General features: G+C 42.1%; 1 protein-coding gene and 1 long non-coding RNA gene across 6 annotated transcripts in view; one reads left to right on the plus strand and one right to left on the minus strand.

Annotated features, from left to right (window-relative positions):
* ADAMTS20 (ADAM metallopeptidase with thrombospondin type 1 motif 20) overlaps positions 1-24,755 on the minus strand; it is a 229,355-nt gene that overhangs the window by 47,237 nt on the left and 157,363 nt on the right. The gene's annotated exons all lie outside the window — the stretch shown is intronic.
* Positions 404-24,755, plus strand: part of LOC137563718 (uncharacterized) — a 47,991-nt gene continuing 23,639 nt past the window's right edge. Inside the window, exon 1 of the long non-coding RNA XR_011030418.1 lies at positions 404-486. This is a non-coding gene — a long non-coding RNA (uncharacterized lncRNA). The remainder of the gene's footprint in view (positions 487-24,755) is intronic.

Below are 24,755 nucleotides of genomic sequence, written 5' to 3' on the forward strand. Positions count from 1 at the left end.
GATGTATAGATCAGCCAAACACTGCAGAAACAAGATATGAATCCTTAAGGAATGTATTAAGGTTTAATATTCTTCAGCCAAGTACTTTCCTGCCTTCATACATACAAATAAATATATCTTGTAGTGCAAACAGCAAACGTGGGAATCATTATCACAGCTGCAAGCTCCAGCAATCTGGACATTTATATTGTGCACAAAAAAGGAAAAGTTATATGAACAGTGTGTAAACTTCAGAAATGCTTCCAGCTTTGCTGACATCAGCAAACAGAAATCCAGGCGCTATTCTCCTAAGATTAACTGGGAAGATACACACTCACAGAGACTGGGCCCCTTTCTCCTCCCTCTGAGATTCCCATCTGCCAAGAAGCTGCATTTCCCGGCATTAAGGTCTTTACATAGGAAACCTCCCTGTTGCACTGTGGCTCATCTTTCTCCTGCACTTCTGTAGCACTCAGCACTGCTCTGCCAACTCCTTCCCACTCCCAGGTAAGAAGAGAAATATACAGATGTTAAAATAATAGCTGCCTTTTGCCCAGCCCTACCTAACCTTTATAAAGTTATGCATGTCATTAACTTTACATGGCTATGGCTGGATATTGTTAAGGTTACGGGCTCTGCCTCAGACACAGGCGACCTGGGTTCAAATCTCAGCTCTTCCTGTTCAGTAAGCCAGCAATTACTCAGTAAGAGACCTCGGGCAAGACTCCCTAACACTGCTACTGCCTACTGAGCACACCCTAATGGCTGAAGCTCTGGCGCTTTGAGTCCACTAGGAGAAAAGCACAATATAAATGTTCTGTGAGTAAATATATCTTATTACTAACTGACACAGCCATATTGCTGCTTTTAATATGGGTTCTATCAGAAAAGGCTTTTCTTCTGATTTCTATATGGTGTTGCTTCAGCTGTGCATAGACCTGTGTTAGGCATTTTACCATTTTATTAATATCTGTGAAAAAAAACTGTGGAAATATTATAAAGTGGCTATCTGCATAATTTTGCACATTTTCAACATAATGCCATGCTAAGGTAACCAAAGGATTTGATATTATCATGCACATTCAAGGTTTATATGTATTGGAATTCAGTAAAGGCCATCAGAGTCATTGTTAAATGCTAGACATTTCTCATTGTAAAATGTACAGACAACTGGCCTCATTTCTGGTAGGGTTATCAAACAAATGACCTTTTGTGAGGTAATTTATTCATGAGGTAATGACATTTAGCAATTCTGGTAGGTTTTAGTCATGTTTTACCTCATGAGGTAAATTATGAGGTAATTTACCAAAAATAGCTATTCTCATGGAAATTAGCGGCCATGTTAGCACATAATTTACCAATCAGTTTAAAGAGACACTGAAGTCTAAAAAAAAAATCTTTTTATATAACAAATGTGTTTAATATGTTTACCCTAACTAAACCGCCGCATCCCCGCCGCTGTAATCTATCTAAATCCCCCCTAACTCGCCCTCCCTCTCCCCAGCAAAATCCACGACTTTCTTGATCGTGGATTTTGCTGCCCTGTGCGCTTCCGTGTGAGGCAGAGCTATGAGCTGCAGCTCTGCCTCTACACGCGTCTGTGAGCACGTATCTCCACCTCTATCCCGCCCCTCTCAGTAAAGGAAGACTGAGAGGGGCGGGGAGAGGCGACGATCCGAGCTGACAGGCGCGCCGAGAGGCAGAGCTGCGGCTCATAGCTCTGCCTCTCACAGAAGCGCTGCCCGGATTGCCCCCCACCCCCCCCGGCGAGTTAGGGGGGATTTAGATGGTGTACAGCGGCGGGAATGCGGCAGTTTAGTTAGGGCTAACATATTAAACATATTTGTTAAATAAAAAGACTTTTTTGAGACTTCAGTGTCTCTTTAAGACCTGCCTGTACCTGGAGGTAAAGTCAATTTGTATGCATTTTGCAGTTTTTAGTGGAGTTCCTATTCAGGCTGTGTAATAGAAAAGAATCTTAGAAATAAAACTACAAATATTTACTGGATTTTTTTATATAAGGGATGCCTATAAATTTACTTCAAATAAATAATTATTTACAATCAAATAAATCTTCCCCCCCTCCAAAAAAAAAAAAATCTTCCAAAGACTATCCTAACTTATGGAAGACAATTAAAGACTACTATTTATTTACTGCAAGCTTACCACTGAAATACCTCATGTTTTACCTCACTTTATGCATTTACCTCATGTTTTACCTCATGTTATGAAATGGAGAAAAACATTTCAGAATTGCTAAAAGAAGAGAAAAATACCTCATGAGGTATTTTACCTACAAAAAAAATATTTACCTTACATAGCTACCAGAATTGAGGCCATTATGTTTGTTAGGAGTGTTGTTAATAGCCTTGGTATTGTGTCTTATGTTTCTTTCTCTGGATCAGAGAGGGGTGCCCATTCTGCACTGGAATACTGTTGCATAATAGTGACATTTATTACTAGTAAAAGGAAAGACATGGCAATCAGATTAAAAAGATGTATGAAATGTACCCCTGAAAAATTGTGTGTATGTATTGCACTGGAATAGCATACACAAATAATAACTACCATCTGTTTTCTTCAATTTACTACTTCCTTTTACAAACACAGTTTATAGTAGTGTAATGCATGGGGGCTGATTTGCTGAGGTTGGAGAGCAGTGGGGAACACACTTGGAAACCAGTGTCTGCTATTAGGAGCTTTTACCTGCTACTAATCTTGCTTGTGTCATGTCAGAATATAATGTAATTTAAGCAAGGTCATTGAATTGAGCATTGTACACACATACAAGAACTATCACCTGCAGGGTTTCTTACTCAATATCTCGGGCAACAATTTGGGGTCAAGTGTATATAAACGCATCGCTAGCCTGCAGTATTCTGTTAGTATGGAGAGGGATGGAGAGACGGCACACAGTGCATTACGAAGGAGCTACTGTTACAGGGTGAGTAGGAGAAAGATGCACTCAGGAGTCAGTTGTGCGTCGGATGTTGCTAAAGAGTCTAAACTTTAACCACTTGAGGACCGCAGTGTTAACCCCCCTAGTAACCAGTCCATTTTTAGTTAAATAGGCCACTGCAGCTTTAAGGCAAAGCTGCAGGGCCGTACAACACAGCACAAAAGTGATTCCCCATCCTCCTTTTCTCCCCGCCAACAGAACTCTCTGTTGGTGGGGTCTGATCACCCCCCAGTGTTTGTTTGTTTTTTTTATAAATATTTATGTTATTTTTCAATAAAATCCTGCTTTTTTTAATTAACTGTATAACCCTCCCTCCCTCCCCCCGCCAGTCTATCAGCGCGATCGGCTGTGATAGGCTTTAGCCTATCACAGCGGATCGCTTCCCAGTGTCCCAGGGGGACAGCCGTGTGACACAGCTGTCCCCAGTACAGTGCTGCTGTAGATCGCAGCGCTGTACTGGACTGAAGGTGGGGAGGAGACTGAAGGTCCGCTTCCCGAGCAGGAAATGCGCGCGCAGCATGCGCATGTTCTCCTGCTAGCCCCATAGATGGCCGTTCACGCCAATGGGCGTGGAGCGGCCCTGGGGCTGTCGCACTGCTCATGTGGAGCAGTCGGCAACAGGTTAAGCAACATTGGGGGACTTCCTGTAAACACTCTAGATTCACTCCCCCAGATGATCTGTAACAGCCACCTCAGTCCAGTTTAATCCAGCATATGTACATAGCTTTACAGTGCATGCACATACAGCAGGTACTTGTCTTTAACCTCCTGGGGATTGCCGAGCATAAATACTACACCGCACTTGTGGCTGCTTAAACCTGATGTGGCGTAGGATTTACACCACCTGCCTTTAGTACTCCCGACATGATTGCATTCACCTGAGAGGGGAGATTAAGCTGTCGTATATGAGCTGACATCTCCCCTCACTGATCAGGAGCCATAGCGATTGACTCCTGATCACGTGATCACTACCATCGCCGGCCTATCGTAGTGAACACTGAAATCAGCAGCGGTAGGAGTGGAAGAAGAGGACACACCTTCCTGACCATTCCCTCGGTGATCATTGCTCCACTCCACTCTGCCCTGCATCCCTGCTCGCTCTGACTCTAATGTTGGGTGACAGCTTGATGACGTCATCAAGCCGGGACCCGGAACTTAGCGGCAGTGCGATCGGGGATCCTGGGCAGAGCGAAAGGGGGTAGAGCTGCTCATCGCTGGAGCTTGGGAGGTAAGTAAAGATTGCTGGCTATACTCTGGACACCTATCTATACTGGGGATACCGCTGCCTGGCTATCTAAATGCACCCCCCTCCACATGTGAAAATGCTCTGGTCCTTAAGGGGGGGAGGAGGTAGGCTGCCGGTCCCCAGAAGGTTAATAAATAGAAAGAAAGAGAAGATTTATGTTTATTTAGTTGTCACTGTGGATGCACCACATGACTTCTATAAAACAATCGCTAATTAACTAAAATTTCTGCAACCCCACTAAATATTAATACTACTAGATACCGATGAAGTTGCAAATGTTTTCCTCTTGCTTTCCAACCTCAGTAATATTTAATATGAGCTACAGTTTCAGCTACAAGGGTTGGTCTGTGTATTCAGTGCCTCGTACTGTATGTGTATGTGAAAACCCCCCAAAAAAGTATTTTCTTTAGTAGAGAAGTATTTAAAACAAATACTGGGTGGAAGGATGTACCCACCAAAAATGTAATATCGTTTAATTCCTGTTAAGCCTCATTTACAAAAATAAGACTAGAGGCAATTTAGTTGAAAATCCAGTTTGACTTGACAATTATGTTTCTTAAATTCTTGTATTGAAAACAGTAAGTATTTTTTTTAATCAATGTTACATTGACATAAACATTAGGAAAAGAAAAAAAAAGAACAGACTGCTTGTAATAGAGAGAGAGCTAGTACATTCTTGGCACAGGATGTATTCAAGTATGTGAAGGTTCAGCAGAGTGTGCCTGTAAGACAAAACACAGATCTGCCTAATGATTTTGTAAGACATAGTCTACATATTTGAGATTAGGACTGGTATAGTAAAGGTAACATGAACTCAATACAGCACAGCTTTAGGTGACATGCTGACCCACAGCTGTGCCAAAGAGCACACACATCAAACTCCCTATAATCACATATGACTGGGAGTTTAAATTCATGCACATTATTTCTAATTTGTTAAAAGAGTAAAGCAATATTTATGAATAATGTATTTGTGCCAACATTTACATACCTATAAAATCGTCCTACAAACAAAAGCATCACATTGGGCAGCTTTCCACAATGTGGGGCAGAGGTATCACCAGGCCCAGATTTACATCACAGGAGCCTATGGGCACAGATGTCCTGGCACCCTATACTTTAACTTCCATGAACCTACAAACCCCCGCCGAACAGCACCGCAAGCGTGGTGGCTGGCCCAGCTGTCACTTCTCCCTTACTTCCCTTGCCTGTCATAGGTATCTACAGGTGTGCCTTAGTATTAGGTAGCCAGAGCTATCCTCAGTATTAAAGTGTAACTGGCGGGCATAAAATCAATTCTTTATTTGTATCTGGTAAACAAGTAATAAGGATGCTAACCAGGCAATCCAAAAGTTAAAATTACTATTACTTTTCTTGTTTATAAATGATAATTCCCCCCTTTACCTGACTCTTATTTAGTACACACAACATTTGGTACGCACAAAGGAAGTTGCAGGGCATGCTGGGTTGTCCTTTTTTTGCTTCTCTATTTCCCCTCAGACTTAACTAATGCAGCCTGATTGGCTGAAGCCTCTTTCCCTCTGTTTACCCCTCCCACACCTCTGTTCCTCTCTAATTGGCCAATATTTCTCATGCTGAGACAACGTACTTTCAACAGTGGAGGGCGGGCAATGCATACACAATCAACCAGAGGAGAGTAAGGGAGGAAATTACATCAGGATTGGCTTCAAAATAGCCACAGTTAAAATGGGAAATGCTAAGAAGGATTTCTCTGTTTATTACTGTAGAAAAATCACTAAAATCAAAATGTGGACAGTGCAATACACATGTTATGTAAGTAGAACAAGTATTTATCTACTTATATATGTGTTTTTTTCTGAGATAGTATGGCTGACAACTCCTCTTTAAGTAGCGAGTAGTGTACCTGATTGAAGGGATATCTCATCAGTGGAATGCCGAGAGTTGGGTGAGTAAACTCTCATTTACACTCTGCTTAGGACTTTGCATAGGGAAGGAGAAAGGGAGGCACTGGGGAAGGGAGCACGCTGCCTTTTTATCATCAGGCGCCTACAGTGCCTACAGTGCCTTATGGTAAATCCCACCCTGAGTACCACTGTTACAAAGCAGTATGTAGGATTGCATGTATTACATAGTAACAGCCTCTGTGAACAGTGTTTGGGGTACATTGCCATGTAGCCTCTTGTGACTGACAATCATTCCAGCAGTCTTAAGAAAGCTTCTGGTCACTATAGACAGCATGGTAAATAAAAAACACAGGTCCAGCCTGGAACTCACTACAAAACGCTGTTACGAATGGTAACAATTGACTACGAAATGAATTACACTATTCCTCTGAAATGTCGCATTACAATTACGATGCGTAATTTCGCATGGGCGTAATTTCTGCTCATCACTACTGTTCATGTACTATGCACATGTTTATAATAAAGGATCAACATACTCTGTGATGAGGGCCCTGCGTGTTTTACTTCTATATGAAGAAAACAAATGTTAACCAGTTCGGCCTATCTGGACGAGCTTCCTCGTCCAGATAGGCACTGCTGCTGCCGCCGCCTCGTGCGCGCGATCGGGCGCGCCCCCCCCCCCCGCGCGCTCCCGCTGCCCGCCGCTAGCCCCCCGATCAGTGAATGGGAATATAATTCCCATTCACCGATCTATCTTCCCCGCAGAAATACCGACGCTTTCTCTCCAGAGAGCGCTGTATTTCTGCCCCCAGGAAACATTTCCCCTGCTTTTAAGTTCCTAGATGCGAAATCGTTCGCATCTAGGACTTTTTTCACTGTGGCCATCTTGTGGCCGAATAGTAAACTGCACCACAATTCATTTTTAATTAAAAAAAATATATTTTACATTTAAAATTAACAGTTTCCCTCCCACACCAAAAATTACCCACATACACTTTTTTTTTATTAAAAATAAAAAATACAATTAAAAAAAAACAAAAACAACATAAATAGTTACCCAAGGGTCTGAACTTTTTAAAAACGCATGTCAAGAGAATATGTTATTATATTATTTAAAATTATAAGCTTATAAATAGTGATGGACGCAAATTGAAAAAATGCACCTTTATTTCTAAATGAAATATCGGCACCATAAATTGTGATAGGGACATCGTTTAAATGGTGTAATAAGCGGGACAGATGGGCAAATAAAATACATGAGTTTTAATTACGCTAGCGTATATTAATTTCAAACTATAATGGCCAAAAACTGAGAAATAATGAATTTTTTTCATTTCTTTCTTAATCTTCCTGTTAAAATAGATTTAGAAAAAAAAATTATTAGCAAACTGTAGCACCCAAAGAAAGCCTAATTAGTGGCAGAAAAACAAGATATAGATCAATTCATTGTGATAAGTAGCAATAAAGTTATAGGCGAATGAATGGGAGGTGAACGTTGCTCGGATGCATGAGATTTTCGGACTGCGGTGCTGAACCGGTTAAAATCCTAGTCTTTTTTTGTTTCACAAATTTACATCTACTGTATATCAAAACTGTGGAAAATTAAACTCAATGACAAGTATGAATTGTCACTAGCTAAGGCTTCCATTTGGGTGCGCTAAAAACAGTTGACCCATGGCCATTTACCATGAAGGTTTGTTCATCCCTTCAACTTATTTCTGATAGTGAATATGACTCAGCAAGATGCCCAAACCGCTGCTAGTCATGCAAGATTGGAAGGTCTGTGACTGGGACTGCTTGATGGACGGACACTGTCACTGTCGGTGTGCTGCAGAAGCATAAGTTTGAGTTAATATAAAAGGCAGATGCAGGCAGGTGTCAGCAGTAGCAATTTGTACTCACACATAGTGGCTTTTAAAAGGGCTTGGGTCAGCCTTGCAAAACTTGGGTGATTTCATATTTTACTAGAACATCCACTGCTATGATTGCTAAGTGGCCTCCATTCCTCCCCTTCCTAACCCCCTCTTCCTTTCCCCCCCCAGCAGACAGTAGCATTAGGTGGCCTTCCTTTGTTCCACCCCCAGATAGCAGCAATAGGTGGCAATTATACCCCCCCCCCCTTCCTGATAGCAGCATTTAATGGCATTTGTTCTTCCTCCCAAACAGCATTAGGTTGTCGTCAAACTCCCTTTGCTCATGAAATCAATCAATTTTATATGTTACTAAATTTGAAGTTGGTGGCTACAAATTAAGTTATACAGTAGCACTATATTCTAAATATGCACTCCTTGTAGGGCTGATGGGAATTCACTAAGGGACATTGTGCACGTTGAATGCAGTGGTGTCTTTCTATAGCCTGCTTCAGATCGTGCATGATGAATGTGTAGTAGAGGAAGAATCCCCTCATTTTCCTGCAAAGTACCTGCACATCTCTCTTAGATATACCCATATAGTTAGATAGTTTGCCTAGAGCCTGATGTATTATCTTTATTCTTGTCTCCACCCTCTGCATGTACTCTTTTCTATTTAATAGCTACTCTGCAGCTACTGTATATCCTAAGTTTAAAGTGCGTCTCTAGAGGAACACTAATGCTAGATAGAATGCCCCAATACATTGTCTGTTTAATCACTTAAGTACCAGTGATCTCTGCCCCCTTAAGGACCAGAGACCGCTGGTACCAGAAACGATGGAACACCCACAAATACCGACAAAACGCTGCACATACCCGCCGCAAGTTCCGCAACCGCACACTGGGAACCTCAGCCACCCACTCTGCCATCTCTATGATGGCAGAGTTCCTATGAACCAGTCAGGAGCCGCTTTCATTGTCTCCTGTCTATCAACGTAAGCAACTCCCATTGGCTTACATTGATAGACAGTGTCAAGATTGTCTCCTGACCCGCTCTCAGTGCTCTGCCATTATAGAGACAGCAGTGCTCTGCCATTATAGAGACAGCAGAGCATGTGAGCTGTGGCGGGGAGACAGTTGCGAGATCGTCGGGAGCAACCAAAACGTCGAGAACATGCGGCGTCAGTGAATTGAAATCTACGCCCTGGCAGCCAGATCAGCATAACAACAGGGTGTAGATTGCGGTTAGCATCGTCCTTAAGTCCTCTTACACAGTGCGACGTTAAAGTCACATGTTAGAAAATGTTCCAACGCAGACTAATGCACAGCAATGCAAAGTCTGTGCGACATTCACAGTGCACACGTTGCTTTGTGTGTAACGTGTAGCAATATTTAGAAAGTGCTGCATGCTGTGCGTTATAGGTGGTTTTAGCTGCGTTAGACTGTTTGCACATGCTCAGTAATGTTGTTTTATCGTTTTTTATGTGCAGGAGAGGAGGAGGGGAGAGTCCGCTATTTTGCCTAGCCACATGGCTAATTAATATTCACTGTACTGCAATGCCGGTTCTCTTCCTGCTAGCAATGATTCATATGAATCATTCTCTGCCTGCTAGCAATGATTCATATGAATCATTCTCTGCCTGCTAGCAATGATTCATATGAATCATTCTTGGTTTCTGCCTGCTAGCAATGATTCATATGAATCATTCTCGGTTTCTGCCTGCTAGCAATGATTCATATGAATCATTCTCTGCCTGCTAGCAATGATTCATATGAATTATTCTTGGTTTCTGCCTGCTAGCAATGATTCATATGAATCATTCTCGGTTTCTGCCTGCTAGCAATGATTCATATGAATCATTGCCGGTTCTATCGAACTAAAACGGCGCACCAAGAGCAGCATAACGCGGCTTTATGTAGCGTCCACCTTTCGTTGCGTTAGGGGAACGTTATGCGACCTTAACGTCCCCTGCAATGCAACGTCCCACTGTGTAAGAGCCCTAAATGGTTAATAAGATTTACTGGAAGCCTGTATTAACTGGGCCCGTATCTGGTGCATAGCTCTATCCTCTTGGCCTATTCTATATCAGAAAGAGAAAACGAAGAGGCCTTTTTCGTCAAGGTGGGAGGGCTACGTGCCAGAATCCAGCTCATATGAGGCTTACATGAATCTTATTATACAGGCAACATGCCAGAGAATTCAGGTTGGTAATAACAGGCTTGGATGGTCAACAGGGTAGACCTGTCAAAGAACTGGTAGGTCCTGGCAAGGAACTTTGTTTTGTTCCCAAAAGCAGATGCCACCTTAATATAGCTTTACAATTCCTTATCTTTGGTAGTATGTTACATACTTTCAATCAACAAGATTGTTATATACAAATTACAGGAGTCAGAGTCGAGGAGTTGGAGTCAGAGGAATCATGAATTGAGGAGTCAGAGATGATTTTGAACTGACTCAACAGCCTTGTTAATGCAACAATAAAAATTGTTTTACTGTACTGCTCCACTATTTTTAATAAAGGTAGTCCCCGGTTAACAAACGAGATAGGGACTGTAGGTTCGTTCTTAACCTGAATCTGTTCTTAAGTCGGAATAATGTGCCATCTCTGTCCCCTGTACCTCCTCTGTGCCCCCCTGTGCCTCCAGTGTCCCCCTCTGTGTCACCTCTGCCCTCTTTACCTGCTTATACAAGTTTAAAAGCCATTTTTTATTTGAATTTTTTAAAATCGATTTTCTCAAAAACTACAAGTCCAATTTGAAAAAGTTTTTTGGCTTGTTCCCATGGAAGCGGTGAATCCAAGCCGTTCATATCGGCGGGTGGTTCGTAAGTCGGGGACTACCTGTCTTTGCCAATCATTTAACAAAATCTCATCTCTCAAAAAGTTCAATGTTATTTATTTTAAAGCACACCTATCATCAACAACAAATCCCACTATAAATCAGTATCTTGGGATCTTGGTCATGCAATTATGCTTACAGGATATCATTATTATTATTATTATAATTATTATAAGGGTTTCAGGTGACACTGTTTTTGTCTCATAGGAGACCACAGTTGCTCCCTTATAGCTAAATTATTGCAAATACCTTCTGTTTTAAGGCAGAATTATTTATAGCATGCTGAAGCTATGCAGTTCTCCAAAAGCTATTTATACACAGACCAGTAATGGCCCTAGAGATGGCAAGTGAGGTGGGCACAAACTGAGAAATATTACACATTTGGGGGAAAAAGAATAATAATGTTAATTTGTATATAACGCTTTTTCTCTTGTTGAACTCAAAGCGCTTGAGAGAGCTGCAGCTACTAAAGGTGCACTCCTTAATCTTGCTAAATAGGTAACTGGCTCCAGCAAGGATTCAAACCTTGGTCTCTTGTGGCCAAAGTGGTGTCTTTAACCAGTACATTGACCCTTATTTATAATCTATGTGGGAACATACAGAATGCATTACCTTAAAAAAACATATTTGAGAGTCTAGGTCTACTTTGTATTTCCAACATTAAAAAAAAATACCTGAAAACTTCAAAATCACAAATAAAACTATACAGTAATTTTAACAGGAGGCTGTCCTTCTCTCCTCTGAAACATAGCACGTGTCTGCAGAACATAGGTAATTGTTTGTTTAGAAGCATTAACATGAAGAGCCCCTAATTCCTCCAACTCACAGGTGAGGAGTGTAATGCTACTACAACAAAGGGATTGAAAACCTTGTTAAAAGTTATGACATGCTTAACCAATTTGGACCAGAGCCTCTTTTTCACTTTTTGCTTTTTGATCACTGATTGGCTCACAGTGATCACAGGGCTCCTGACTTTAATATGGAGCTCAGTTGACATTAGACAGCTTAATTTAGTGCCAGCAGGGACGCGCGATAGTGTCCCATGCGAGGGAGCTGGTGTAGTAAAAACTGTGCTGCATCAGGGTTAATGGACCACTATCGTGAAAATTTTTAAAATTTAAAATAAGTGTACACATATACAAATAGGAAGTATGTTTCTTCCATAGTAAAATCAGCCATAAATAACTTTTCTCTTGTGTTGCAGTCTCTAACAGTAGGCAGTAGAACTCTAAGAGAAGCAACAGATTTTGGACAAGTCCATCTCTTCAAGGGGGATTCTCAGCAAGGCTTTTAATTCTTTTAAATACATTCCCTGAAAATCATTTATACAATGATAATGGTCAGCCTTCCTGCTCGATGCACACTTTTTTGGCAGTTGGACAGAGCAACTGCCATTCACTAAATGCTTTTGAAAATAAACAAAACCCTGAGATAGGCTAGTCCAAAACCTGTTGGTTCTGTCAGATTTCTGCTACCTACTGTAAGCGACAGCGACATAGGAGAAAAGTAATGTATGGCTTATTTTACTCTGGAAGAAACTTTGATTGTATGTGTTTACGTGTATTTTAAATTTTCTCAATAGTGGTAAAGTAAGCCTGAGACGCCAATAAAGAAAGTTTTGATACTTATACTTACCCGCGGCTTCCTCCAGCCCCATGAGCACTGCTGAGTCTTTCGCCGTCCTCCCGAGGGCCTTCGTTCGGCCGCAATCAACCCCGGTAACTGGCTCAGCCGTGCTCTTCTGCGCATGCAAGGAAGTCCGTGCATGCGCAGAAGACCCAACTGACGTGACTGAGCCAGTTACTGGGGCTAATTGCGGCCGAACAAAGGCACTCGGGAGGAAGGCGAGGGTGCTTATGAGGCTGAAGGAAGCCCCGGGTAAGTATCAAAACTTCCTTTATTAACCCGTCTCAGGTACATTTTAAACAAAAGCCACAAGTGCAGCGTAGTTTGTACTACGTGTGGCCCTGAAGCAGTTAAATAAGGGCTAATTATGTGGAGAAATTATCAGAAGATGCAGCGTGTCTAAAATAAAATAAATCAAATGCAACTGAAAACAGACCCTAGATGACCCTAATATAAACTGCTTTCCTTAGTACTACTTATTATACCAGACAGACAAAGTTACCGGTAAGCAAAAAACAATTAATATTGCCTGAAAACTGTTGTGTTACCATGGGAGCATCTACATGCCAAATAACCTATATATTTTTTTTTTTTTGCAGAACTATAAATGAAATACAAACTGGGCAAATGTAATCATGCATGCAAGTATGGACTTTTGACAAAGTTGATGTTATATTGTTGTAGAGGCTTTACAGGTTATAAGATTAAGAAAACAGAAAGCCTGTACTATCACATTCATAGTATATAACCTTGCCATCTTTCCTGTTACACTTGTTTTGAATGACAGTGGTGTAGAGCAGATGAGGGTATGGAGGTAGTGGTACTCCATAGAAATCCATGACAATAGGACCAATCCAGTCCCCTTTCTCATTATTTGATGCGGGCATGATAAAGGTGTTTGTACTACTATTGCAGGGATAGCGAAAGGTTGCTAATAAGTCTACTCAATATAATCCTGGACTAGCAATGCCTCTCATAAAAATGCTTCATTAAATGTCTGTATTTGCAGCAAAGTAGCTCTTTATAGCTACATTTAATAATGCATAAATACACAGCCGATATGCTACAGTATCAGCTGTATTTGCTTTAGAAAGCTATTTTATCATAAATGGGGATGTGTAACATCGTATTTCTATTTTTTTATCTACTGTCAGCACTATTACAAGATTATATTGATTTGAAGTGAACCTCAGAGATATGCTGTGGAAGAATACAGCATGGCAGAGTGAGACGTTCAAAGGAGTGCCATCATACCTCCTAACTTTTTGAGATAAGAAAAAGGAAAACTTAAGGCACGCCCTTGCCACACCCCTAACCACGCCCCCAGCAAACCCCTAGTCACACATACTACAAAGAAAATTATGTTGTTTTATAATTCAAGACACACTGATTCTTTCTATACTGGCTCATTTTCCTTCATATTAACATTTGAAAATAAGAAATATATCAATTTAAAGGATGGGGATAAAGTTTGCAGCCAATTAAACAGATTTTCAGTAGAAAAATACAAAGAAGGACAAATGATGAAAGAGGGACAAATGAGGAAGAATGAGGGACAAAGGAACTGGTTTCCCAAAAAGGGACTGTCACTCCAAAAGAGGGACAGTTGGAAGCTATGAGTGCCATTCATACACATTGGATATGTATTATGTCTCCTGCTTATGGTATGCATCCATACAGGCACTAACACAATTCTCCCTATTAGCAGAGTTTGTCAGAGATTGCACAATCTAATCCCTGCCATAGTTTAATGACCCTATCATATTAATGAGGCCAATTGGTAAGGAAACCAATTCACTTTTCTGTTTAGGGTGTGAGTAGAAACAGGAGTGCCTGGAGAAAGGCCATGCAAACACAGGGAGAACACACAAACTCTATGCAGACCAAGGCCTCTTCCGTCATTTATGAATCATACAAAAGCTTATCTACTCTCTATACATCTGTGACTTTCCATACAGTGGAAATAAACACGTTATTAAGTAAACCTATCTGATATCTGACTGGATCATGTGCAGGGCCGGAGCTACAATAAAGGCAACGGGGTAATTGCCCTGGTGCCCCAGGGTCTGTAGGGACCCAACAGGCATCCCCCTTTGCCTCTTTAAAAAAATATCCTGCTGCTGCTCTACCTTTTGCCCTGTTCAGACCTCCAGATCTATGGGGCAACAGAAAGACCTGCAGTTCATTGCGGGACCCGACGCAGAGAGAGCAGTGCACGGTACCATAGACTTCATATGTGGAAGTGACATCACTCGTCACTTCCTTCATGTGATGCACATAGTTGCTGTGGGAGAGCGCTGTATAAAGAGTGCAAAAGATTTGGACACAGCCGTCACCACCATAGGCCATTACAGAAATTACAGCAATAGCGGCGCTCAGTGAGTAATTTGGGCGACGTCAGAAGATGGAGCACAAATTACTATAAAAACACTATAATTCTGACACCTGTACTTGGGGGCACCACTGTACCTATACTAGAGGCAATACTTTACCTATACTGGGGGCACCATGCTTCCTATACTGGGGCACCACGCTACCTATACTGGGAGCAACACTATACCTATACTGGGGACAATACTCTACCTATACTGAGGGCACCATGCTACCTATACTGGGGCACCACGCTACCTATACTGAGGGCAACACTATACCTGTACTGGGGCACCACTCTACCTATACTGGAGCAATACTCCACCTATACTGGTGGCACCATTCTAACTATACTGGGGGCAATACCGGAACTATACTGGGCCACCACTATACCTATACTGGGGGCACCATGCTAGCTATACTGGGGGCAACACTCTACCTATACTGCCTAAACCTAAGACCCCCCTGGTGGTGCCTAAACCTAAGACTCCCCTGGTGGTGCCTAAACCTAAGACTCCCCTGGTGGTGCCTAACCCTAAGACCCCCCTGGTGGTGCCTAAACCTAAGACCCCCCTGTTGGTGCCTAAACCTAAGACCCCCCCTGGTGGTGCCTAAACCTAAGACCCCCCTGTTGGTGCCTAAACCTAAGAAACCCCTGGTGGTGCCTAAACCTAAGACCCCCCTGGTGGTGCCTAAACCTAAGACCCTCCAGGTGGTGCCTAAACCTAAGACCCCCTGTGATAAGCATTAATAACGTTTTATAAAATATTGTGCGGTTTTTCGTTTAAAAATAATGTTTTGAAAAAGAAACATTTTACAATTTTTCGTTAAAAAATAATGTTTTAAAAATATTGTACTGTTTTTCGTTTAAAAATAATGTGTAAAAAAATTATAAATCATTAAACAATGTGTAATCATGAGAAGCAGTTATAAAACATTAAAAGTCTCCGGGCGCCGCTTTTAAAACGTTATTTTTCTCCGGCGCCCTTTTTTCCTGTTGGGCGCCAATTAAACGATATTTATTATGGGAGTGAATGGCGGCGCCCTTTTTGTCCACCTGCCTCATGCGCCCAAATTTCCTGCTTCCGCAACACTATACCTGTACTGGGGCACCACTATACCTATACTGGGGCGCCACTATACCTATACTGGGGCACCACTCTACCTAGACTGGAGCAATACTCCACCTATGCTAGTGGCACCATTCTAACTATACTGGAACTATACTGGGCCACCACTATACCTATACTGGGGGCAACACTCTACCTATACTGGGGGCATCATCTACCTATACTTTGGGCAATATTCTAGCTATACTGGGGGCACCACTCTGCCTATTCTGGGGGAATCTCACTACCTATACTGGGGACACCATACTACATATACTTGGGGCACTTTACTACCTATACTGGGGACGCCACATTAACTATGAAGAGAGACTACTGGGAATTTGAAATTTTGCTGTGGGGGGACTGGTTGCCAGGTAGATATGGGGGGGATTGACTCTGCCTTAGGGTGGGGAGCCCGCTGGTTACCTTTGCCTGGGCCCCGTGCTGCTTAAACTAGACCTGCACATGTGACAGCACTCTGAATTTCCTATCTATGATCTATTGTTTGCATGTTAGATCTAAGATGGGAAGGAAGTGGATTACAGAGAGCAATATTACAGCTGTTAAGCAAATACCAGATGACAGACATAGGATTTAGATTGCAGAGGACTTAATGCTCATAATGGATATCAGAGGGTAAAGGAAGCAGAAGACACGCCCGTGGTTGATAGAGCTCTTTTAATATGGAGTACAGACTGCTGATGATGATATTGTAAATGTTTGTAAGTAACAGGAATCTTAGGAGGTCTTTACATTTCTGTGGGATAGTTAAGATTTTCACAGCATTCACAGGAGATATATGGGTTTGTAGCTCAAATGTATGTATATAAGTACAATTATCCTTTAACTGTAGACATTTAAACTGCAATTCAGTGCATAATATTTTAAGTTATGATTAGAGTGAGGTTGAGCAAACTCAGAATTTATTTTTTTTTGTATTATTGTTGTTCTTCAGTTGTTGGTGTTTGTTTTTAATTTGCTTCATGTATCAGATCTAGAACTAATATGTATATTTTCCTGTAGAAGAATCCTGAATCACCTGGACTTAAAGAGACTCCGTAACAAAAATTGCATCCTGTTTTTTATCATCCTACAAGTTCCAAAAGCTATTCTAAGATGTTCTGGCTTACTGCAGCACGTTCTACTATCACCATCTCTGTAATAAATCAACTTATCTCTCTCTTGTCAGACTTGTCAGCCTGTGTCTGGAAGGCTGCCAAGTTCTTCAGTGTTGTGGTTCTGTGATGCATCTCCCCCCTCCAGGCCCCTCTCTGCACACTGCCTGTGTATTATTTAGATTAGAGCAGCTTCTCTCTTCTCTCTTATCTTTTACAAGCTGGATAAATCCTCCTCTGAGCTGGCTGGGCTTTCATATACTGAGGAATTACATACTGGCAGAGCTGTCTGCACTCTGCAGGAAGAAACAGTCTGACACTTCAGTGGAAGATAGCTGCAGGGGGAAAGAAACACACAAATGATCTCTTGAGATTCAAAAGGAAGGGTGTATACAGCCTGCTTGTGTATGGATGTATTTTCTATGTGTGGACATACTGTACATCAACCTACTTCCTGTTTTGGTGGCCATTTTGTTTGTTTATAAACAAACTTTTTAAAACTGTTTTTAACCACTTTTAATGCGGCGAGGAGCGGCGAAATTGTGACAGAGGGTAATAGGAGATGTCCCCTAACGCATTGGTATGTTTACTTTTGTGTGATTTTAACAATACAGATTCTCTTTAAAGTAAGAAGAAATATTCTAAAGAAAAACACAAACTACAATCAAAACGTCCTCAACCTGCTATAAAAAAAAAAAAAGTACTTTCATTTGAAAAAAGGCACCTGGAAAAAAAGCCGCAGGAGATTGCCGCCAGTAGAATATCTCTACAATCAGTGATATTCTACGGCTAGATTCCGATAGTAAAATATTGGCAATGTTTACCGATATTTTACTATGGCTAAACCTAACCCTACTCCCACACAGAACCCTCCCTCTACCAATACCTAAACCTATCCCCCCTAGAGATGGCCCGAACCTCCGATTTTCGGTTCACAAACCGGGTTCGCAAACTTCCGCAAAAGTTCGGTTTGCGCAAACTTTTGCGAACCGCAATAGACTTCAATGGGGAGGCGAATTGTGAAAACTAGAAACACTTATGCTGGCCAGAAAAGTGATGGAAAAGATGTTTCAAGGGGTCTAACACCTGGAGGGGGCATGGCGGAGTGGGATAGACGCCAAAAGTATAGGGGAAAAATCTGGATTTGACGCAAAGCAGTGTTTTAAGGGCAGAAATCACAATGAATGCTAAATTGCAGGCCTAAAGTGCTTTAAAACATCTTGCATGTGTATACATCAATCAGGGAGTGTAATTAGAGTACTGCTTCAGGGCCCGTTTCCACTGTAGCGTTACGAAATCGCCGGCGAATCACCGCAGGCAAATCGCATGCGGGTGCGATTCCGCATGCGTTTTTTGCCGCGATTTCGCATGCGATTTCGCATAGGTAAGGCTGTATGCGATTTTAACCATGTCACTGCCTGTGTGAATTAACATGGGTACCTATGCGAAATCGCATGCGAAATCGCGGCAAAAAACGCATGGGGAAAACGCATGCGATTTCCCTATTAAATACATTGTGTGCGATTCGCCTGCATTCCACACGCAGGCGAATTCTGAGGCCCCTACCCTGCAGATTTTTTCTGCACAGAAAAACGTGCGGGGAAACGCACAAGTGGAAACAGTCCCATCCACTTGTACTGACTGTGCGGATCCGCATGCGTTGCCCGCATGCGGATTCGCGATAGTGGAAACGGGCCCTCACACTGACACACCAAACTCACTGTGTAGCGCACCGCAAACAGCTGTTTGTGTAGTGACGGCCATGCTGGCCTGATGCGCACCATGGCCAGAGTGCAGGCCGTGGCAGTTTTCAAGCCCATATGGTCGCCGGGCTGTGGTAGCTCAATGATAGAACAACAGTGACTGTCAGGTAGGTATATGCAGTGATGGGTATTACAATGTACACCTGTATATGCAGTGATGGGTATTACAATGTACACCTGTCACACACAGACAGGTACCGGACAGGCTCAGTGACACTGTGTGCGCTCACATAGGTAGGTGAGTGCACTGAAGTAAAAAACAGGTAGTAGATATATGCAGTGATGGGTATTACAATGTGCACCTGTCACACACAGACAGGTACCGGACAGGCACAGTGACACTGCGTGCGCTCACATAGGTAGGTGGGTGCACTGAAGTGAACAACAGGTAGTAGATATATGCAGTGATGGGTATTACAATGTGCACCTGTCACACACAGACAGGTACCGGACAGGCACAGTGACACTGCGTGCGCTCACATAGGTAGGTGGGTGCACTGAAGTGAACAACAGGTAGTAAGTATATGCAGTGATGGGTATTACAATGTACACCTGTCACACACACAGGTAGTCACTGAATGTGCTGGGCCTGGCAGTGGCACACACAGTAGGAATTACCAAGGCTGTCTATGCAACACAAGTGTCTGTGGGACACATACACACACACACACAAAATATATCACAAGAACAAAATTAGGTTTCAAAAGAGCTGTTGAGGGGTGCTTTTTTAGCAATAGCAATCAGCCAGGAGCAAGCTAACAAGCCTACAAGAGCCTAACTAAGCTTTCCCTATGAGAGTCTGCAGCAGCTATCTTCTCTAATTACTGCAGGCACACGAGTGAGTCCAATGCCTGATGCTGCCTGCCTTTTATAAGGGGGGGGGGGCTCCAAGAGGGAGTGTAGCCTAATTGGCTACAATGTGCCCGCTGACTGCGATGTAGAGGGTCAAAGTTGACCCTCATGATGCACTATGGGGGCGAACCGAACTTCCGGAAAAGTTAGCGGTTCTCCGCGATCGCGAACCACGGAAGTTCGCCGGGAGCCGGCGAACTGTGTGGGCCATCTTTAATCCCCCTCCCCGCTGTGATGCCTGGGGAAGGGGGGGTGCCTAGAGCTAAAAAACCTGCAGGTGGTGTCTGACCCTAAGAACCCCCATAGTGCCTAATCCTACCCCCGTAGCACCTTACCCTACCCCTCTCCGGAACCTTAGCTCCGTGCCAGCTATGCAATACTGCAATTTGCATTTCCGTAAACCCGCGGCATCCATCGATGCTATCGGGTGCTGAACTTTAGCCTGGGGAGGGGAAAGGGGAGGAGCCAGAGCCAAGGAGAGGAGCATGGAGCCACCGGAATTAATTCATTCCTCATATTGGCCGCAGTAAGACGGCCACTTCGCATTTTTGCCGGCCAGAACCCAAAGTGGCCAGACTACGGGTTCTGGCTGTAACATATACAAGAACATGGGAAATATATATACTGTGCATGCTACATGTAAACACCTTGTAATTGCAAGCAAGTGGAAGAGAATACACCTGTTTTTGTTATCTAGTGCAAACAGTGGATAGAATGAAAATGAGAAGAAACTCAAACACTTTAAAACAACTTGGGCATGTTTCACTTGTTGGCATATTAAAATGACTCATTCTATCTACAAATTATGACCCAGTCTCACTGTGGTGGTGGGACCACTGCTAGCACTAGTGGTGTGCTCCGAAAAGTGATGCCGCATTAAGAGACACTCACTACTGGATGCTTTTTGCTGTGGATAACAGCGGGAAGTATATATTTTTTGCATTAGATGAACCATAGATGCTCAATATGGATAATTTTGATGGATATTCTGCTAATAATTAGTCTGAATAGCAGTGCTTTTAATTACTGTCAGCCTGAGACTAATATCAGGTTTTGGACAACTGCTTTTATAATTGGGGACCTGGCCACGCTGTAATGAAGCCAGCATAACACATCTTCCCCAGTTCTTTTTAAAGACATCTTCAATGCACAAGTTTACAGCATTTCTAGTTATTGGAAGTAGCGTACATTTTTTAAAAATGTATATACAGTATATTGTAGATTGTCCCTAATATGGGACTGATTAGTATAATGTGAAGATAATTTGAAATGAAAACAAACTGATGACATGCTTATCTCATCATGATACAGTGGGATGCGAAAGTTTGGGCAACCTTGTTAATTGTCATGATTTTCCTGTATAAATCGTTGGTTGTTACAATAAAAAATGTCAGTTAAATATATCATACAGGAGACACACACACACAGTGATATTTGAGAAGTGAAATGAAGTTTATTGGATTTACAGAAAGTGTGCAATAATTGCTTAAAGGAATACTGTAGGGGGGTCGGGTGAAAATTAGTTGAACTTACCTGGGGCTTCTAATTTTCAATTAAATTAATGCCTGGGGACTGAGATGGCCATTCCAGAACGTTGTACTTTTTCCTCTGCATGAGTGCCTTAGTGGATTTTGAACAGTGTTTAGGGTTGTTGTCTTGTTAAAGGATCCAGCCCTGGTGCAGCTTCAGCCTTGTCACTGTTTCCTGGACATTGGTCTCCAGAATCTGCTGATTCTGAGTGGCATCCATGCATCCCTTAACTTTCACAAGATTCACAGTCGCTGCACTGGCCACACAGCCCCACAGCATGATGGAACCACCACCATATTTTACTGTAGGTAGCGGGTGTTTTTCTTGGAATCTTGGAATGCTGTGTTGTTTTTCCTCCATGCATAATGCCCAAATAACTCAATTTTAGTTTGATTAGTCCACAGCACCTTATTCCAAAATTAAGCTGTCTTGTACAAATGTGCTTTAGCGGCTCTGTTTGTGCTGTGGGCAGAGAAAAGGCTTCCTCTGCATTACTCTTGCATACAGCATCTCCTTGTGTAAAGTGAGCCAAATGGTTGAACGATGCACAGTGACTCCAATCTGCTGCAAGATGATGTTGTAGGTCTTCGGTGCTGGTCTGTGGGTTGCCTCTGACTGTTCTCACCACCCGTTGCTTCTGTTTATCTGAGATTTTTCTTGATCTGCCACTTCGAGCCTTAACTTGGACTGAGCCTGTGGTCTTCCATTTCCTCAATATGTTCCTAACTGTGAAAACAGACAGCTGAAATCTCTGAGGCAGCTTTCTGTATCCTTCCCCTAAACCATGATGGTGAACAATCTTTGTCTTCAGGTCATTTGAGAATGGTTGGAGACCCCATGTTGCTACTCTTCAGAGAAAATTAAAAGAGGGGGGAAACTTACAGTTGACCCCCTTAACCACTTGATGACCGCAGTGTTAACCTCCCCCCCTAATGACCAGGTTCTTTTTTGTTAAGCTGGGCTGTGCAAGCTTTTCAGCCTCCTGCACAGCCCAGCTATGGAGCCCAGCGATCGGACTCACCTCCTTTTTTTGTCCCTAAGGGGACATGCCGCCGGAGGTGTCAGATCGCTGTGGCTGTTTTTTTCTTTTTTTTCTTTTTCTAAGCCTCTATGAGGCTGTTTCTCCCTCCCTCCTCCCCTCCATGCAGAGACTTTAACAGGACGGCGATCCGTCCTGTTCCGACCTCTCATAGGCATCAGCCAATCAGAGGCCGGGAATCGCAGATCTCATACAGCGCTGCCGGGGACCGCAGCTATGTACGGATGTAAACAAAGGGGATTTCTTTCCCCTTTCGTTTACAAACAGCCTGCTAGCCGCGATCTGTGGCTAGCAGGCTAATCATGGAACTCCATTCCGTGAAGCGGCAGGGAATGATCGCGCATGCGCACAGCCGTTCCCTGGGAAACAGCAGCCCCATCACTTGAAGCCAATCTGCATTAGGTGGTCCTGGGGCTGCCGCCACGGCCACGCCTATTGGCGTTAGACGGTCCCCAGGTAGTTAAATACTTTTTCTCATAATTAGATTCACTTGTGTATGTAGGTCAGGGGTCAATGAGCTTACTAAGCCAATTTGAGTTCCAATAATTAGTTAGTAGGTTTTGGAATCAATAAAATAACCTAATTATAATGCCTAATTTTATTTGAACAATTATTGTGCACTTTCTGTAAATCTAGTAAACTTCATTTCACTTCTCAAATATCACTGTGTGTGTCTCCTATATGATATATTTAACTGACATTTTTTATCGCAACAACCAACGATTTATACAGGAAAATCATGACAAATCAACAAGGTTGCCCAAACGTTTGCATCCCCCTGTATATGTCACTTCAGAAACCCTTTAGTGAGTGGAAACATCTTTACTACTATTTAAAAAAATGTGTTAAGCTGGCATGTTGATCTTCTGTCTTTAATGCTTCCCAAGTCACTGACACCGAATATGGTAAGTAAGTAGATCTGGTGATCTGACTCAAGCATCTTCTGTCACAGAAACTTCACAGTATTGCATTCAATGTTTTCGTTACATGTGGTCATTTCTTGTCTTGACTGACCCCAATTCCAGCTTTCATATGCTATCAAATGAAACAAGTCATTAGAAAACCCTCAGGTGTCATAACTGAGGGAGATCTGCAATCTGAAACATTTTCTTTGCACTCCATCTCATGTGCCTCTTATAAGTCTTCTAGGTTTGTCTAATTGAAAAAGGTAGAAATCAATGGGCAGTAGTTCAGGCAACCTTGGAGCAATGGAGGGAACTGAGGATACTGGCAGAGTTCTGGTGGAATTATGTAGTAGCAATTTTGAGCAATAAAAAAATGTTGCTTTTTGGTTAGAAAACCATACTAATAATGTATGAATAAACCTGCATCTAAATCGGCTGTGAACACGTGTCCTAAGGGAATATAGTGATATGAAGAAAACAGTTCAGAGGAAGAAATTGTGTGTAGCTGGTGAAACAATGAAAAAAAGAGGAACTCAGTGGATCTATTAATGATCAATCTTATGGAAAATGTTTCCAAGAAATACAAAGCATCTGTGGAACGCCCAGGTTAAATCTCAGCATCTGAATCACAGGAGCATTGTGGGAGACTGATGTAATCTGCGGCATGTAAACTATGCATCCATAGGTGCTTTACAGGAGGAAAATGTCAATCTATACTACAGGACAACAATATAGCTTCCTCCATCAAGGCGGAGTCACAAAAGATTATTTTGCATTGGCAGGCTGCATCAGTCTTTATTCTGGGTACCTTTTTGCTAGGTCTTTTTAAAGGTGATTTCGAACTTTGTATATTACAGTATAGGTTCACCTTTATACGTTGTTGTAAGATACAAAAACATGATTTTGAAAATCAAGATTTATTATAACTAAAATCTATAGACAGTAAATAAGGTTCCTACATTAAAAATATTTCAGCTCATCAATGAACCAGTCAAAAAAAAAAAACCCTAGTGGTACCTAGCCTTAATCCCCATTCCCAGCATCCTTTTCATTCTAAAAACAGCTTTTTTGTAGCTAAAATATAGTAGTTCATATTCAATAGTCAAGGTAGTAGTTCAAATTCAATGTAGCAGTAGCCACAAATATAAATATTATTTTAGTAGTACATACTATTATACTTTTTAATTTCATTGTACAGTTTCTTGTAGTTGCAATGCAAAGTTTATATTCAATAGTTATGGATAGTGATAGCTTAGCTAATAGAAACAAGCAAAGGATGGCTACAATAACGGGCAACCGCTATAACCACTGAACGGGCACCTGCGATAACCGGTATTTTATTGGGCACTTGCAGCATCCTTTTTACTGGTGTTAGCTGATAATCACGGCATTTAACCACTTCAGCCTTCAGTCGTTTTCACTTTATGCATCCGAGCAATTTTCACCTCCCATTCATTAGCCTATAACTTTATCAGTACTTATCACAATGAACTGATCTATATCTTGTTTTTTCCGCCACCAATTAGGCTTTCTTTGGGGGGTACATTTTGCTAAGAGCCACTTTACTGTAAATGCATTTTAACAGGAAGAATAAGAAAAAAACGGAAAAAATTCATTATTTCTTAGTTTTCAGCCATTATAGTTTTAAAATAATACATGCCTCCATAATTAAAACTCATGTATTGTAT

The sequence above is a fragment of the Hyperolius riggenbachi genome, chromosome 3 (genome assembly GCF_040937935.1).
Source record: "Hyperolius riggenbachi isolate aHypRig1 chromosome 3, aHypRig1.pri, whole genome shotgun sequence".
In the NCBI taxonomy this organism is placed as follows: Eukaryota; Metazoa; Chordata; class Amphibia; order Anura; family Hyperoliidae; genus Hyperolius; species Hyperolius riggenbachi.